Here is an 18,779-nt window from a genome sequence, read left to right on the forward strand (position 1 = left end):
TACGGATGTCTTATTTAATTAAAGGGTGTCAGACCTGTGCTAGAGAAGTAAATTTCTTCATTTACTAAGGACTCTGGCAAATCAAAACCGTTTCATGTGAGAAAATCACAAGTGCAAAGCCATGTTTATCCTGAAAACAATGATTTGCTTTTTTAATTTTGCTTTTTCGAAGATGGATTTGAAAGCATAACTTTAATTAATGTATTAACATACAATACCCATCGATTTACTGGATTTAAATCTAGCTAAAGTTCCATGAAAAATCTCTCCAGTTATGTTGATGATTTGTTTGTCCAGACCTTCACTCCCGTTGCAAAAATAAATTTCATTTCAACAAATTTTATTGCACAAAATGTGTAAAGGGATAGGGCATCAGGCAAAGCCTATATAAGCCTTCTCCTTACAACTTCGGTATGGTATATGTACAGTCATTGAAATCATCAAACAAACATATAAACAATTCATATAGTGTGTCTCCATGTCCCCACCGTACCAGGTATAGTTATGATTAAACAAATCTTTTAGTGTTGATAATGTACTCTGATATACATTATAGTACAAATGCATCGGTTTCTTCATCACATTCATGACATCCATAAAGTAATGTGCTTATATTAAAATGGTCATGGGTTATATTTTGGTTAATTAGCTGATTTCTAAGTGTCAATCGAGAATGGTTGAATAGAGGACAGATACAAAAATAATGATCCGTAGTTTCCTCACCAAGGCTGCATGTGCATATTGGAGAATCTTTTAAATGGGCAAATTGCTGGCTTCATTTCTAAGTTGACACATCATTATATTTATATTTCGACTGCCATCATTTGCAAATGTTTTTGTTGTAACCGGGACAGTTTCATTATTAATATCTACGAGTTCAAATTCTAGAACGTATTCCACAAATAAAATCATATCTCAAAGTCGGTTATTGTTATATTTATTTGTAACCTGAAGTGACCGGTCGATAATTTCTGAAGTATAGTACTTGAGGAGTCGTTAAAATAAATACAAAGCGTTATTCGAGTAGAAATTTAGTAAGGATCCCTGTCCCACTGCACTGTGGTTTTTGCTATAAATACGTTCAGTGACCTCCTTTTAACTTTCGTTTTGATAAAACACTAGTACATCATGACTGTTCCGTTGACTAAGTAGCATAATTGGTTAGAGCGATTGTATAACAATCTGAAGTCTAGGGTTCGAATCCAAGGCTAGGTCTTGATACCTTGTCTCAAAAATACAACCTTTCGGTCAAGTAAATTTTCACGTTTAGTTTCTAGTCAACATCTGTTACACCAAACCATGATATCTGCTTATCATGTATAACAATACCTCTCATACACACATGCCAAAGATGTGTCAGATAACGTAAGCTTTGTTCACACAGCTGGTATCCGACACGGATCTGAATTCTCTTTTACCACAGCCTTGCATTGTCACAAAAGGACAGACTAATTTCCTGCAATATCTTTCAATCTGTTGTTCTATTCGACATTTATAAATGACACATATCAAAATGTCATCATTAATAATCAAACCTGCTGTTATTGCAAGACGATAGCAACTGACCTTATTTTGATTTACGTAGTTCAATAATGATTTTGTTGTAATGACTGTTTTATTAGTTTTTTTGGTTTTTTTTTACTTTTGTTCATTTATGCAACCAATTTCCTAATCTGTTTTAGTAAACATAAATGGGAGTGTCAATAATGTTTGATACATAAACATGCGAGCCTAGAAATACATGTTTTTATAAAATACTTGAACCTGGTAAAAAAAAAGTATTCTGGTGAAAAGGTAAATCATACTCTTGTAAAGGTCTATCGGATTTTCTATACAACTTTTAGTTGACCTCCTGTTGTGGTTGGAGTGATCTGTGTTGGAGTAGTACCTGTTCCCGTTGGATACAATATATATTGCCACTCCTTAAAAGATGTCGATATTTTCCTGTACTACATGTAAACAAAGCCCACACGTTAGTCAACGGGATACCATTATCATAAAAATAAAAAATAAAAAAATCATTAAAACCGTATCATCCACGCAAAAAAACCCACCTAAACATTAATTTGTACATAATGTGGTGTATAGAGAAACAGGAACTTAGATGTGGACAGATTCATGACTATTTCCTATTCATTTGCAAAACAGTGAATGTTTCAAACGAGGAAAAATGCACGTCCGGACCGGGATTCGAATCTGGAACCTCCTAACTCTAGACGAATGCTCTACTAATGTGTAATGAAATGTCTTTCCTTTTTGATTCCTTTCCCTGACGATATATGCATTGCATCATGTATTATATGTCATTTATTATTTAAAAATATATTGATCGATGACAAATTTTAACCATTTTTAAAGGATATACACAATACAATGTACGGAAAACAATGCTAAGCTATTTCGATCTTGCCGACGCAAGAATACAAACGATCTGTTATCGCCAAATGTGCAAGACATATTAGCTGTGACTTTGTTATGCATGCACATTTAAAAAAAACAACATTTCCTAGTTAAAGTGTCTATTGTGATATTTATGTTTTTGGTACCTTTCCCTGACGACAATTATCTTTTATTATTTGAAAAGATATATACATAGATAAGTTTATCATAGATTATTCAGCAAGGGCATTTACAAGCCATGTTGACCTACTTAAACAGTGTAAACAGTCTTTCCTCTTGTAATTACGCTAAGTATTTCCCCTTAATGGACCTTTTAATCAGTCATTACATGGAATAGCTATCTGTCAATGAAAATCGTTTTACAGCGTCAATAAACAGTTTTACCCTACCATGTCAATATCAACAACACAAATCATTCCAGTAATAAAGATTGCCAATGTTTTGGTTTTTTATCGGTTCGGACTCGCAAAGAGGTCCCCTGCGTCTGATGATAGGAATTGCTCTTTTAGGGGGCAGTATTCTGTACATATATCATTTAATCGTTTAGAAATGACTGATCACACTAAATGCCGTATATTGTCATTGCCCCCTAGGCAAACAAAATACTGAACACTATGCTAACATAAGGTGCGTCAAACACAAAACAATAAACTGGACAGTACTAACCATAAACGAAGGAAGCCTACTTTCACGGTATTTTCCATTAGTGATATGAGCCTTAGTTTTCATGATATAATACTAAAGAGCTTATCAGTTAGTTATATCTGTTTCTGTTATCGATATCGTATTCATTTGAGTAAATTGAATTGGAGGGTTGCAACCTGCTAATAGTCGGCTAAGAACTAACTAACTATGAATATTTTATTTGACTATTGATTACACCGTTCTATACAATGACGTAGTATCTTCTCACTAAAATCTCGTAACATGAACACGGTTATATGACACTGCGGTCTTCCACCTGATTCTGTCATCGGACGTTGAGAGGGTGTGCTTCATTGAAAGATCATCTAAGTGAGACAAGAAAAAAGATTATCTAAGTGAGAAAAGAAAAAAGATTATCTAAGTGAGAAAAGAAAAAAGATTATCTAAGTGAGACAAGAAAGATAAAGGTTCCTATTGTTGCAAAGGGGACCTAATATCTAGTTAAGTCTCTTTATTGTCAAAAGAAGAAAAAAGTCGTATTTTATAGGGATCAAATATTACATGTAATGGTCTTGTTCGACCATGCGTAGGAATACAGCTGATAAAATATCTTACGACACCATCGAACCAACAGGTGCGGCTTACATTCTACATTTACGGTATGTGTCTTGTAATATACACTTACCTCTCCTTAATATTAATTTCCATATATATTTATTTTACAGAAATTAATAAACAAGTTATTTCAGCTTATATTTATGACTCTTGTTTGACCGGATGTTAGCGCGTGGGAGGTCTTAATATGAATGTGTATCTTATTTAATCTAACAAATGCAATGACAAGAAGAATACAAAAGAAAGGGGCACTTAAGCACTATTTATGATGAATACTAAATGTTAGGGGGGGGGGGGATTAATCATAGACACGTGAAAATGAAACATTGTACCATGTTTAATGCTAAGTAACGATAATGTTCTTTTAGCAATACACTATATCACCAAGGGCTTTACCGCAATAAAGAGAAACCCTAGACACTGTCTACGCTCAACTTTTTAACGCTTATCCAAACTTAATCAGTACAACTACGTAATAAGGTCATCACTGTAGTAGCGTTAATGAAAAAAAAGTTTTTAGACCTTGAAATATATTTATGTATGAAATAGAACAAACATATTTATGGCAACCTTCAAAAATAAAACAGGTAATTAGTTCAAACAGTTCATGTACATGTGTATCTCTATAGTTAGTGGGAATTAGACTCGTTTTAAAAACCAAGCAAAACATACAGATTAAAACCTTTAGTGAACTTAACGCTTGTTTTTCTCTATCGAGACCCCGTGTCTTGTAAACAACTTAAAGGACTAGTGATTTATAAAACATTTTGTCTTGATTAAGTGAAATTTGAGTAGGCCAGGATATTGTTATTTGAGGATCGTGTAACTGTAAGGAATGCGGACTCTTAAGAGTTTGACTTGTTTGAAATGTACGCGGTTCATTAAGAAAGAATGTTCTACAACACCATGAGACACATGAGTTAAACTGTTTTTTTATCATTATGTTTTGCACTTGTAGCGATGTAAAAAAGAAACAAAATAATAATTACGCGAAAACCCCAAGGACGATATTGGAACTCAAATTCAACTAACAAAAGCAGCAGTAAGAACAAAGGCCAAACAGACAGGAGTGTAAACTCGCAAGGATCATCCAGTAAAAAAAACCCATTAAAACTTAGTCTGACAAGCATTTATTTGTTTTTTTTTAATCTGAATCAGATCTTTATATTGACCATTCAGTTGTGTATGTTGACGTCTGTGCAGATACATGTTAAAATTGTTAGGGATTTGTATGATCTATTACCACAACCATTACTCTTGATAATAAGTAAAATGTCATACGGTCTGACACATGCGGAACCTTTTCTGATGAGCATTTTATATTTGATCTTGTGTTAGGCAAACACGATTATTTGTTTTTCCCAAAATACCCTTATGAACCATGATTAATTGGGGGGTACAAAAAAGTAACGTGTTTTCCTACCGAAAAGACATATTACATTATACCGTTGTAGCGCAATAACACGACAATAAACCTCCGCGGCTTTGTTGCCGTCTGCGCCTGTCGCTTTTAATCCAGGTGCAGTGACTCTCACTTACTTTTTAGAGAGGTTCCGAATAAGGGAAATATGAGCAGGAAAACTCGAGCGCGTGAGGTTACATAGTGTATTTCTCTGTCATGTGATCATTAAAATCCAATCACAAATCTTGTTATATTTTGTATAAAGACGAGGTTTAAGAATGTATATAGTATAAATGCTCGTTGTGATACATCTGATGTACATGCTTGTGTAGATATATTTGGATGAAAACCTCATTACAAAGACATGGTTTATACTAATTTGTAATAGACATTTTACTTTACTATTGTATAACGTAGGACCGATTTGCGATATAAATTTGAGTCTGAAATATAGCACTGACCAATATAAAAAGGATTATTTGAACTGTTACTGTTAGCAATACCATTGCTATTGATTAATAAAATGCATATCGCAAGCATAAGAAACTGATAAGTAAACTGTAAACAATAAATTAACAACAGTACTTGTGGCTGCCTTGTCTTAACATATGTTTATGAGAGGCAATTAGAATGTGAAAAGACACATGATGAAGGCTACACTGCAAGATTACTAAAATATCCTTTGCGCAATGCAAACACATTTGGGAATGCTTCTTGGGAATGTTACAATAAAATACACAGATAAGTAGGAATGTATATGGAAACCTACAAATCGTTAACACACATAGTCGTCAGTGGGTAGTAAACAGGGAAAATGGGCAATGTTGGATACATTTGTTTGATGTATGACTGTCTGTGACATCGTGTTGATTGCATACAATTTATCTAATGACCTTTTACGAGTGCTGCATACCATATCAAAAGGCTATCACGCTTTATTAAAGTCTAATTTTGCCCGTCCTGGGTAAAACATATCCCAGGCATGCCCGATACGGTATCTCCATAAAAGATCTTGCAATCAATTATTATCAATCATTCATGGGAAATGGATAAATTGAGGACAGATGATAGGGACGTAAACTTGATTTACAGTTGCATCGACTAATTATTGTCAGAGCTCATCGTAAGAATTATTTTGTATCGTCATTTCTTTTTGATGTACTACATTAATAATTTGGTGGAACTCTTATGTGCCTTTAATATAGCTACTTCCGCAAATCGTCACACATGCAAAACTGATGGAAATGACATTCTAAGTAGATTTGAAAAGCAATATATCAGCTTCATTACGTTATAATGACGCTTAAAGTTTTGTTTTTGTTTTTTTAGATTTCTTTTAAAATTCGAATTAATTTAATATTTGAAATCATTTGCAGGATTCAAATGTATACAAACAATTCATAGTGTAATCACAAGAAGGCAAAACTATAGGATTAAATAAACACAACAAGACGACATCGGGAACTGGGAAGAACCAAAACAAAAGAGAAGACATCAGCAGACACCGCGGGGACATCAATAAAAAGGAAGCAATCAAACTCCAAAATTAATAGAAAGACGTCATCACGAACCGAAAAGACAAAAGAAAATGAATGACAATCTAAAGGAAGCGAGGAGACATAAAAACAAAAGGAACCGAGAGGTTATACATATACACACAATAACAACAGTAAAAGACACAAACAAGATCGATCCGTGGAGATACCAACGCAACGAAATGACAAGAGAAGAGACCGAGGAGACATCAAAACAAAAACACATGATCCAGTGATATACCAAAACAAAAACAACAACAGAAACCGAGGAAACACCAAACAAAAGAAAAAGAACACGATAGTAAATAAAATAGCGGGATCCACGTAGACACCAAACCAAAACAATAACACCTTCATGAAGCGAGATGTCGTTGACACAACCAAGAAAAAGGAAATCTTCAGAAGCACAGATGACACGAAAACAAAATTGGAAACATTTGAATAAACGGGAAAATGCTTTCAAAAGTAAAATAGGCACAACTTCTAGATAATTAGATATTCAAGATAACCGAGTTGTGTGTTTTGAAGCTTGATTTTTCTTCTGAGCTTCGTTGACAAACACCCTTAAGGGATAAATGTATTTAATTCGTTGAAGTCAAAATCGTTGTTATTATTCATTTGAAACAGCAAAATTAACACAGAGGAGTATTTCATACTCTGTTCAATTAACATTCGGTTTCACATATAATTACTTCCATTTTGCCAACTTTAAAATGATTATACACGTCTGAGGTCTTTTTTAAATAACAATGAGATAACAGGGCAGAAATAACCACAAACTGTGTAATTAATGTTTCATAGTATCGATCACTGTCATATGAATACAACTACACCGGAGGTCCATGGGAAACCTATGCTTACACAATGTCATACGTTCCAAAAAATTTTCATAAAAAAGGAAGCCCGAGGAATGACGTCATATGTAAATACGAGGAAACAAATTTCCATGTAAGATACACTTTGTATGCTATAGGAAAATAGCAGCTTTTATAAACAGATATAAAAAGGTAAAGGCATTTCGACAATAACACAAATGAATACACTGTACCAATGACGTTACGTGCGTGAATTAACTGATATCTAGTTGATATACATTGTTCTTATCCAGTCAAACAAAGCATGCCGTACAACTGTTTTGCCAGAATTATGTCAGAATTAACTACATGTAGGTATCCTAAGATCGTTGTCAAACAGCTGGTTCCATTTCTATTAAACACCTCAATTCTTCATGTAAAAACGAGGGAAAATACCACTTTCAGGTTCCGGTCTTTTATTTAATGAATACAGAAAAGACCCTTGACAATGGGTCAAGGGTCTTAGTAAGAATTTCGTCTGGATTACCAGGACAATGTATCAGCTAAAATCTGTATCAAAACGACACTGTCATCTGTCCGCCTGTCGGCAATGGCTGCCTCTATTTAACTCCCGCCAAACACGAACAAAACTGACCACAACCACGTGAACCAAAACGACACAATACATGAACACATAAATCAATGACGTCACACAGGTAAATTGGACATACATACACAGGTATATATAACATTAGTGGCTTCTTGTCTACGACGCCAAGGTACGGTTTCGCGCAACTCTATTTATACCGAAACAGCAGAACTAACGCGGTATTAAAATCGACCCTATTACATCCTTCCCCTGCTAAGAAAAGGGACGTCCTCGTCACTTTACTAATTGACCACTGAAGTTCCATAATGAACTATTCCAACCTTTGAATTGGAAGGGTTCAAATGTGTCTTCATGGGTGAATGTCTCAAATGATACAGGTATAATGAACGTCAAAGAGATCATCTTTACAACATAATGCTGACATTATTATGTACATTTGTGAGGACACATGGCCTCTCAAGTTATATATTTCATATATCAAACATATTACTGAAACAATAACTGAATGTTTACAGTTGAAATAGATTAAAGTCGATAACTCGCGATAAATATACTCAAATACATTGTATAAGAACCACAAGTCGCAAGTAATAAATAAAAACATGACAATTTGTTACAGCTAGACATCAATACCCAGATAAGCACAGATGCCTACTTTACATGTTGCAAATGGTTTTGATGACAGTAGTAGTAGCCTCAGGGGTAATTCCAGAAAACACACCTTGCCTTGCTAAACTTTCAAGTAATCCCGCTTTAAGTTTCCACGGATCCACATTTGCGTGTGTACTCTTAACTCCTCCCATCAAAAATTCCCCAGACGATTGCCATTGCGGTGGTCTTGACACTCGTGTTGATCTTCTGGGGATAGGTACTGGTACGGGACGCTCTGACACAACATGTTCCTCATCTCTAGGAGAATCTCCATTGTCCAAGACATCATCAGTTGGGATGACAACTGTGTCCTGACCATGATCACCAGTAGATGCAACTACTGACTTCGGAACATCTTCATTATTGGCATCATCTACTGGTCCTCCCTCCTCAGTAGAGAACTGGTCGTCACCAGGCGGACCAGAGGCAAGCACTGGAGAGCCAAGATCGTCATCTGGTTCCTGTGTTGCCGTATCGCCTTCTTCACATTCTGACTCCAAACTGCCAGCTGTACAAGGCACCAATAAGACATCTAAATCTTCGTTGTCAGAGTCAATTGAATCTGCAAGGGTTAAGTCTGGATTGTCCGTGGAAGGCTGAACCTTACTATCTGGATCATCCAGGTGCATCGAGCCACGTGGAATGTATCCTATGGGCAATAAGTTGTTCCGGTGTAAGGTTCTTGTCCTTCCTTCTGTTACTTCTGGTTCCACTACAAATACTGGAATAGTAGGGTTAGGCTGTTTAACCACAGTATAGACATTTTCTTCCCAAAGATCCTCCAGCTTGTGCTTTCCATCAAAGGCTAACTTCTTTACTAAAACTCGATCCCCAACCTTGACAGGTACTCCTCTGACCTTGAGGTCATAATGCGCCTTCTGACGCCTCTTAGCTTTCGACAGCATCTCCGATGCCAAGTCGTAGCTAAAGGTTAGTCGATCTCTAAGGTCCTTTGTGTAGTCGGAGAGAGTCTGTTCTTCCTTAATGAGCCCACCTAAACCAAACACAATGTCCAATGGTAGACGAGGCTCCCTACCAAACATTAGGTAAAATGGTGAAACTTTAGTGGACTCATGACGGGTGCAATTATAAGCATGCACTAGGGAGGGAATATATGCCTTCCAATCTTTCTTTTCCTCTGGTTTCAAAGTTCGGAGCATGGTAATGAGAGTACGGTTAAATCGCTCTGTGATTCCATTTCCAATAGGATGGTATGGGGTGGTATGAGACTTCTCCATCCCAAGTAGGTCACACAGTTCAGCTAAAACTTCGCTNAGACAACTTCAATCCGCATTCTCTTAATCTCTGAAGTACCTTTTCCAGCCTACGAAGATGTTCCTCAAAGGAATCTGAAAAGATAATCAGATCGTCCAAATATATTAAGCAGATACTAAGGTGGAGGTCCCCTAGGCATTCCTCCATCAACCGCTGGTACGTTGCAGGAGCGTTGGACAGTCCGAATGGCATCCTTGTATATTCATAAAATCCTAGGGGCCCAACTGTAAAAGCTGTACGTTCCTTATGACAGTCATCAACCTCTATCTGGTGATAGCCTGACTTCATATCAAGGACCGTGAAATATTTTGCTCCAGACAAACACTCTAGGATGTCCTCAATTCTGGGTAGAGCATAGGAATCACGTATGGTCCTCTTGTTTATCTCCCGGAAGTCAACACACATGCGTAACTCGCCATTCTTCTTCCTGGCTAAAACGACTGGCGAAGACCACGGGCTATGTGATGGACGAATGATTCCTATGTCAAGAAGAGTATGAAGATGGTTCTTTACCTCCTCATACATGGATGGTGGAAGTCTCCTGTGTCTCTGCTTGATAGGAGTCGTGTCATGCATATCTATCCTATGTCTCACTGCATTGGAAAAACCAATATCCTTGTCATTCTTGGAGAAGATATCCTGAAAAGACATGATGAGTTGTCTCCCCTTCCCAACTTCAGTAGATGAGAGAAAGTCTTCATCAATCTCAATCTTCTCCATCAAGTTCTCTATTTCCTCTACTTCATCCATATGATTTTCCTTGTCTACGATGGTGACTGGTGTAACTTCACAAAGTAAAGCTCTGGGTGACACAGATATGCACCTGATGGTGGTGTTAGTAAGCTCAACATCAACATTCCGATCACCGTTGTAGTGGTAAGAAATCAATCCAGGAGTAATGTCTAGACCTTCTGATGTAATGCAGTCTTCGGCTGGCTGGACTATTGCACAAGTTGGCTGATAAGGTAGTTTTCCATCCAAGTAAGTCTTCACCTTCACTTGAGTATTAGGTTTCACGTGGATTACCTTATCCTCAGCACATTTCAGAATACCAAGACGGAAATTCCTCCTATGAAGCTCCTTTTCCCTAAGTGAAAGGCACCTAAAAGCCAAAAACCAAGGCATAAACAAATCTGCACTCTGTAAAAACCGAGCTCCATTCTGCTTATGGCACTTGTCCATGAGTATGGTTAAAACATTAGTGCCCAACAAAACTGGTACCTTTAAGTTGTAGTCAATGTCAGGTACAACTAGTAGAATACAATCCTGTACATGAGTACCAGACAATCCTAGCAACTCAATACTAACCTCAATATATCCGTGATAGGGTAGTGGTTTACCATCTGCACATTCCACATTTAAAATACCATCAAGTGGTTGTACAGGTAAGTGTGACAGGTGTGAGCGATAAAATGACTCTCCAACTGTAGATACTGTAGAGCCAGTGTCTAGTAATGAGTTGATCTTATGTCCAGCAATAAGAATATCAACCTCATTAGATGAGCCAACAAGTTGAACACATTCCTGTGAATATGTTGGAGACTGCTGGATAAACCCTATGGCCGCCCCCTTCCCATAGGTCCTTTTCCGTTTAAATGATGGCTTCTGTTAACATACTGACCTCTGCGTTGATGATCCAGCCTCACTTTACATCCCAGTTGCAAATGCCCATACTGGCCACAACGCCAACACTGAGGTTCAGCATAACGGTCATCCGGATCATTTCCACTTGAAGCACCTTCAGACCCAGTATGATAATCTTTCTTTTTCCCCGGTTGCTGAAACTGAAACTGAGAAGACTGTGACGTGTGTGGTTTTTTCTGATGGTGCGTATTGGAATTCCATGACTTCACATCAGAAGTAAGTTGCTTTATCATCCCTTCAAGTGTAGCCAATCGATTCTCATCTGATGTGGTACTAATTATCATCTTTGAAGTCTCTGTTTTAGTGTTGCTACTCACTACCTTCTCAACCTTCAATTCCGATTCCAACCTTCTCAATTCCACCTTCAATTCGTTGTAGTCTTGAATCAACTCATACTTAGTAGCAGATCTTTCCTTCAATGGTGACTGAAGTCCTTTCCAGATACGGCTATGTAACATCTGGTTACGCTTCTCCATGGGCAGCATCTCACATCTTGACACCTTCATAAGGATATCCTCTAGTCTGCAACCCCAAATGGCAACATCCTCATTTTCCTCCTGATGAGCACTAAAGAACTTTCCAAGTAGGGCCTCTTGGTCCTCTACCACACCGTAGTTAGTTTCAAGGTGTTTGAGTAGATCACTGATGGATGCCTGAGGTCCAAGTCGCATTGCTATCATACCAGCATTTCCACGCAATGAACTTCTAATTACCCTAAACACCATTTCCCTAGAAACAGACTTATCTCGCAACAAACAGTCCACATCGTATCTCCATAACTCATACGGAACTTCCCCCTTTGAGGTAGAATCTCCACTAAAAAATGGTAACCGAGGTGGCTGAGTTAAGACATGTTCCTTGGTTTGAAGTGATGTGGCTGCAATCTTGGATTCCTCTGGCTCGTGCTTTGGACGTGCTCCAGTTGATGCCACATAATCAAACATCCACTGCTTAAAGTCCTCTGCTGAGTCACATTTCGGGGTTACTCCCATCTCCTTAAACACATCTGCCATCTTATTCATCTGTTCTTCATCCATGGTGAGAATGTGAATTGACAGAGTAAAACGAGGGAATAAAACAAAAGTCCAATGTGCTACATACCTAAAGCATGAAAATAAAGTTCAAATTACAAAATGAAAAATAAAGTCCAAAAGATGTATTAACCTGACCTGAAAAACAACAGTCTTATGCAAATAAAATGTTAGACAATTGCAAAAGTCAAATACATCAATACTAGATTTGAATAAAGAAGAAGCAGAGCAGGATGTAATGATGCAATGAAAATAATCATTGTGACTGTGAAACAGCATCAAAATATTTACCAAATACTGAATACGTGAAGTGAAGCCACAGTTTGTTTAGTTAACACAGATCAAACAACAAAGGACACAAAATGGGACATTGAAAAAACATCCAAAAATAAGACAGTTTGGCAGGTAATGTCCAACAGTAATGTCAGTATGTCAAAATTATATGATAATACAAAGTAAAAAAAACTTATTCAAAATAATTACCGAAAATTATGAAGCAATATCTTTAAATATTCAGTAAACACAAACTTTTTTTTTTATTATGATTATAATTATGTCAGTTTCCCCTTAAACACAGCAGTAAATGCTTTCTATCTATCTATAAATGAAAAACAATATATAATGTAAACAACGTTTCCGGATACGGAAGTATGAAAATATTCACCGGAAGTTACAAAATATGAAAATCAGCAAAGTTCAGTTTGTCCAATTCAAACTAATTTCCATTCCAAACGAATGGTATCGGTAATACTGTCACTGTATATAATATGCTGCCAAATGTCTATACATTCTCCAGGCTCCAGCAGGGTTAACACATTAAAAGTCAGGAAATGATAAGACAACACAACGGTAGATTCTAACACAGAGTTCAGTTATAANTCATAAAAAAGGAAGCCCGAGGAATGACGTCATATGTAAATACGAGGAAACAAATTTCCATGTAAGATACACTTTGTATGCTATAGGAAAATAGCAGCTTTTATAAACAGATATAAAAAGGTAAAGGCATTTCGACAATAACACAAATGAATACACTGTACCAATGACGTTACGTGCGTGAATTAACTGATATCTAGTTGATATACATTGTTCTTATCCAGTCAAACAATGCATGCCGTACAACTGTTTTGCCAGAATTATGTCAGAATTAACTACATGTAGGTATCCTAAGATCGTTGTCAAACAGCTGGTTCCATTTCTATTAAACACCTCAATTCTTCATGTAAAAACGAGGGAAAATACCACTTTCAGGTTCCGGTCTTTTATTTAATGAATACAGAAAAGACCCTTGACAATGGGTCAAGGGTCTTAGTAAGAATTTCGTCTGGATTACCAGGACAATGTATCAGCTAAAATCTGTATCAAAACGACACTGTCATCTGTCCGCCTGTCGGCAATGGCTGCCTCTATTTAACTCCCGCCAAACACGAACAAAACTGACCACAACCTCGTGAACCAAAACGACACAATACATGAACACATAAATCAATGACGTCACACAGGTAAATTGGACATACATACACAGGTATATATAACATTAGTGGCTTCTTGTCTACGACGCCAAGGTGCGGTTTCGCGCAACTCTATTTATACCGAAACAGCAGAACTAACGCGGTATTAAAATCGACCCTATTACATTCAGACTTCACAACTTCGAGATTTCTTATTGATTTCACGTTTCTCAACTTTCAGATGTTTCATAAACTAGCGGGATAAGACCGAAGAACACGAGGCATACATCTACCGATGGTTGTGATTACGAAATTACATTATACGACCATAGAGTTTCAGTTCAGGTATTATGTTTACAAAGTAAATATGAGGAATACATTGATTGTTAGCGTGTTGATTTTTCAAATGTAGGCGATAATGAAACTGTTATTCGATGATATTGTATTCTAGTGTTGTAAAACATGAAAAGCAAACAAACAAACCAAGATTGCTGTGTATTATTTTTGTCAGAATCATCTGCTATCTTGATATAATAAAGAGACAAATATTGATCTATTGTCATAATTTGCGTTTCTTGTGCTTTTTTCCTTTATCACCACATTTGCTATCCTGTCAGTAATATATATTGTAAGCCGTTGACAAATGTATATTTTCATAAAAAGCCTTAACAACTTAATATATTGCAATTCACATGTATGACTTCCAGATTCAGTATAACGGAAATTACATTCGTAAATCAAAAACACGTAAACAAGTTCCCATTAAGACTAGCGGACATGAAATATGCAAGTGCTAATTGTGTGCACCGTTTGAACTTGATGCCTCCTTAAGATAGTCGGGAGGTGGTAAATCAATGGCTTTACCTTCGTCATGCATAATGGTAATTATTTACCACACCATTAATATAAAACTTTAGATATGCATACAAATATTTAGGGACATAGATTACAATAAAAGTAAATGTTTGTTTAATTTTTGTTCTGTTTTTATGTTTGTTTGAAATAACTGTTTTTCTCACTTTAACGAACGAATGGACAAACCTTTTGCAACTGTTAGTTCTGTCGTCCGTTCATAATTGATATTTTCGACTTATACTCAAAATCCATAAGAATTTAAAAGTGTTACCTTCATTAGTCATTGGTATCTAACATAATCAAAAAACATCACTGATAAGCCTTAAGAGTACAGATGTACGGTGCAGAGTAACTCATTTTTGGCATTCTTTATCTATTACAAACTTTCCACGTGTTTGTCTAACGTTCATCCTTCAGTTGTTTAACGGATCCTGCTCAGCAACCATCAGGCCTAGGTTCATACTATATATCATGTCGATAGCTGAGATCTGGGGCTGTTCATACTGATTGATAACTGATCTTGACCTTCAGACTGGCCTCGATTAAAGTATTATCCTGCTGAGGTCAGTGTAATTTACAAAATATTTCTAGCGTTGCGACGGCAGGAGTACGCTTAAGGAGCATTCGTAATAATAAATTTACCATTACATAAATATCTGTAACCTGTAATCATGTTTCCTACTCTGGCAGAACGACATCACGTGTTAATTATATTTTCTCCCTAACGGAGTAATCCATCATAGAACTTGTTACTGTAGGTTATTAGGTAATTCTCGTTTCCTATTTATGGGAAATTGTTACGGTAAAACGACCATTGATTTGCAACCTTGAAAGTTAAGCGGCCATTTTGTNACTTTCTCCTGGTCAATCTTTAACCGGACAAATCCATATTAGCCAAGTGTTAATTTCGTCCGTTACATATTATTACATTTATATAGGATCTTATATGAATGTCCATTTCATATGAAATGTAAACGAGTGTAAGATTCTCTTCATCACATTATCATTATTTGTGGCATATATTCGTGTAAAACGACCATTGATTTGCAACCTTGAAATTTAAGCGGCCATTTTGTCTCAAGTGCGTAAGTCTATGACGTCATGTACTTGTCCTAGGCGTGACGTCACAATTAAAACAATTGAAACTTACAACCAATGACAGGGCTGATAGGTCATAGAACATGGGTTAATACGCAAACAAATATGACATGGGTATATTCACTTGATAACACAGTACATTATGTGATAAATTTATATTCACTATATATAGTATACTGTGTTCTGATATCATGCTGAATTTGCTCTTAATTTCACAGTATACTTCGTAGAATTAATTCTTCTGTTTCATTTCAACCATTCCCTAATTGATAGCCTCTCTAAAACACCTAAATATTTGATAAAGATACAACTTCTCTTTCCAAACTGTGACTATACGTATCGCAAGTGTATTGTTTCACAAAGACATAGAATATTATGTTATTGTTGCCAAAAGGAAAAAGATACGCTTTATCTTAGTTATAGTACGAGACGATTGAATTGATGCAATTTTATCTCTCACTTGGGTATCAGCTCCGTTCCTTTGATATCGATCTTAAGTCATACCACAGTGTACATGTATATGCATTGAATAGTTCCAGGATAACATCAATAATAAAAGATAAAGATATTTTTTCGTGATTAGGCCCAATGCATTATGTAAAAGTGTTACAGAAAACGGTGAAGTGTCGTTGAAAAATAATAATATTCAACATTCGTTTGTATATGCGTATTAATGTCTCCGATGATGTATTCATACGAGCATTACGCAACAAAAATTCAAAGGAATAAAACGCAACCATCAATCAGATGTCGAGGCCATTGATATAACTACATGTATTTGGCACAACTGCCGTCTGGTGAAATATTATGTTTGACACATCTAGCTCCCTCTATATATTTGAGACTGTTCTTATCGATTCTTAAAGCATATGTCAGTCAAAGTAACGTAGTTGCGAAATTGGCAATAAATAAACTGCACTCAGTAAGGCAATTTTATTGCGTACCAATAAACCTTGTACATTACACCACTTGGAAGTATCTCGATTATCGCCCTTTGAAGGACTCGCTGATATATATCACGCTTTGTAAATTGGCATTCGCGTTTGTTATATCGTGTATGGTGCATTGCCACTTCCAAATCGATACGGTAATAGGTAAACACATCTCATGCTTGTCTTCACTAATTGACACATGACATTATTTTTCCCATTTTCTGTAAAATAATTACGTGTTTTGTAAGTTTTTGGTTATTACGTGCACTTGTACAGCAATAGCTTAGACAATAAACAAATAAAATGCTGATTTTGTTTTTCAAGTCATACAGTCATGTATTGTTCCGGGGTTTTAATAGGGACATTTTGCACCCATATTCTTACGTTCCAATTGGCAGACACATTGACTGTGCATGCAAACTGAAAGCAGTTCAATGCTTAGCTATAAATACACTACCATTGATACTAAACAGATCCTTGGCCATGATAATACGCTGAGTTTTTCATTTTCATCTGATATGAGTGTTCTGGTTTCGACAAATATAACTTCGATAAAAGAGAAAAAGTCGGACAATTCCGCGAATTTTACCTGTGAAAAGCAATACGGTGTAACCGGACATCGCTGAAGTTAAATTTTCGCCTTTTGCTCCTTCTGTGATGAATTTATTATTTTGGCAAATATGTGTAGCAGTATAATATACATAGTACATAGTAGTTGAATGTAATTGGCGATATTAAAACTAGGCGAAATTAAAACGCGAAATTAAAACTAGGCAAAACCCATTTCATGGACGAAGGGTGAAAATTTGAATTGAGCAAAAATTACCTGGAATACAGTATATTGGAATGCCATGGCTTACGGCCTTTCACATCGAACTGACAAATTACTTCTGCTATTCTACATGTAGTTAAAGGAAGCAAAATATGTTATATTTTATCATATACTAGCTGTTCATGCTTTTATCACAAAACATGTGACTCAAATACCTATCCACTCGTACGTTAAAACTTGTGGAAATGCATATCTAATCAAACAAAGTATTTCATCTCTAAATAACCTAATGCTTTATTTTTTAAGTCAGATCTGAAATATTTCGCAAAAGCTTTGCTGACCTTGAATTTTGTTTATTCAGAGTGATTTTATGCATGATAACAAAATCAATTTTAAGCTTTGAAATATGTTACCATTAGTTCGTGTTTTTCTATATTCATTCAAGAGTTTCTCTTTCAATATTTCACGATTGAGAATAGGGTTCTTGCCCAATAGGAAACACTCGTATACATGGATTTTAAAATATCTGTCTGGTTAGGGCCATAACACATCGTAAATTCTCTTAAAATAGGTGGAAAACAATGTGTTGTCGTACGTTATGGCAGACAAATTCAATAAACGAAGCTGTAAACACAATTATTTTTTCACGCAGAACCAAACCCGTATATCCTCAATATAGTCGTGCTGATCATTTCATAGGCGGGCAGTAAACTACAGTTCAGCTAGTGTAGCACGTGTAAGGTTCGAATATAAACATTTTTCATAACCTTTTTAAACACAGCTGAGATCAACTGTTACTCAAGCACGCCAGAAATAACAAATATCTCTACGGAACGTAAATGTCTGATTCTAATTTATCAAAATCGCATATGGGTACACTTTACGTTCAATTAATTGTTTAAATGGTGTTTTTTTGTGATTACAATTTCGCAGTGATCATTATTATCCTTATGAAGACCGTGTCGTGAGCAAGATTTCTTCATAAACAAGTTGCTAAATTATATGCTTGTCCAACTGTTACATAAAGACGGTTCTTTTCTAAAGCTACATAATTAGGGTGGTTTTACAC

This window comes from Mizuhopecten yessoensis, unplaced genomic scaffold (genome assembly GCF_002113885.1).
Source record: "Mizuhopecten yessoensis strain PY_sf001 unplaced genomic scaffold, ASM211388v2 scaffold10971, whole genome shotgun sequence".
In the NCBI taxonomy this organism is placed as follows: domain Eukaryota; kingdom Metazoa; phylum Mollusca; class Bivalvia; order Pectinida; family Pectinidae; genus Mizuhopecten; species Mizuhopecten yessoensis.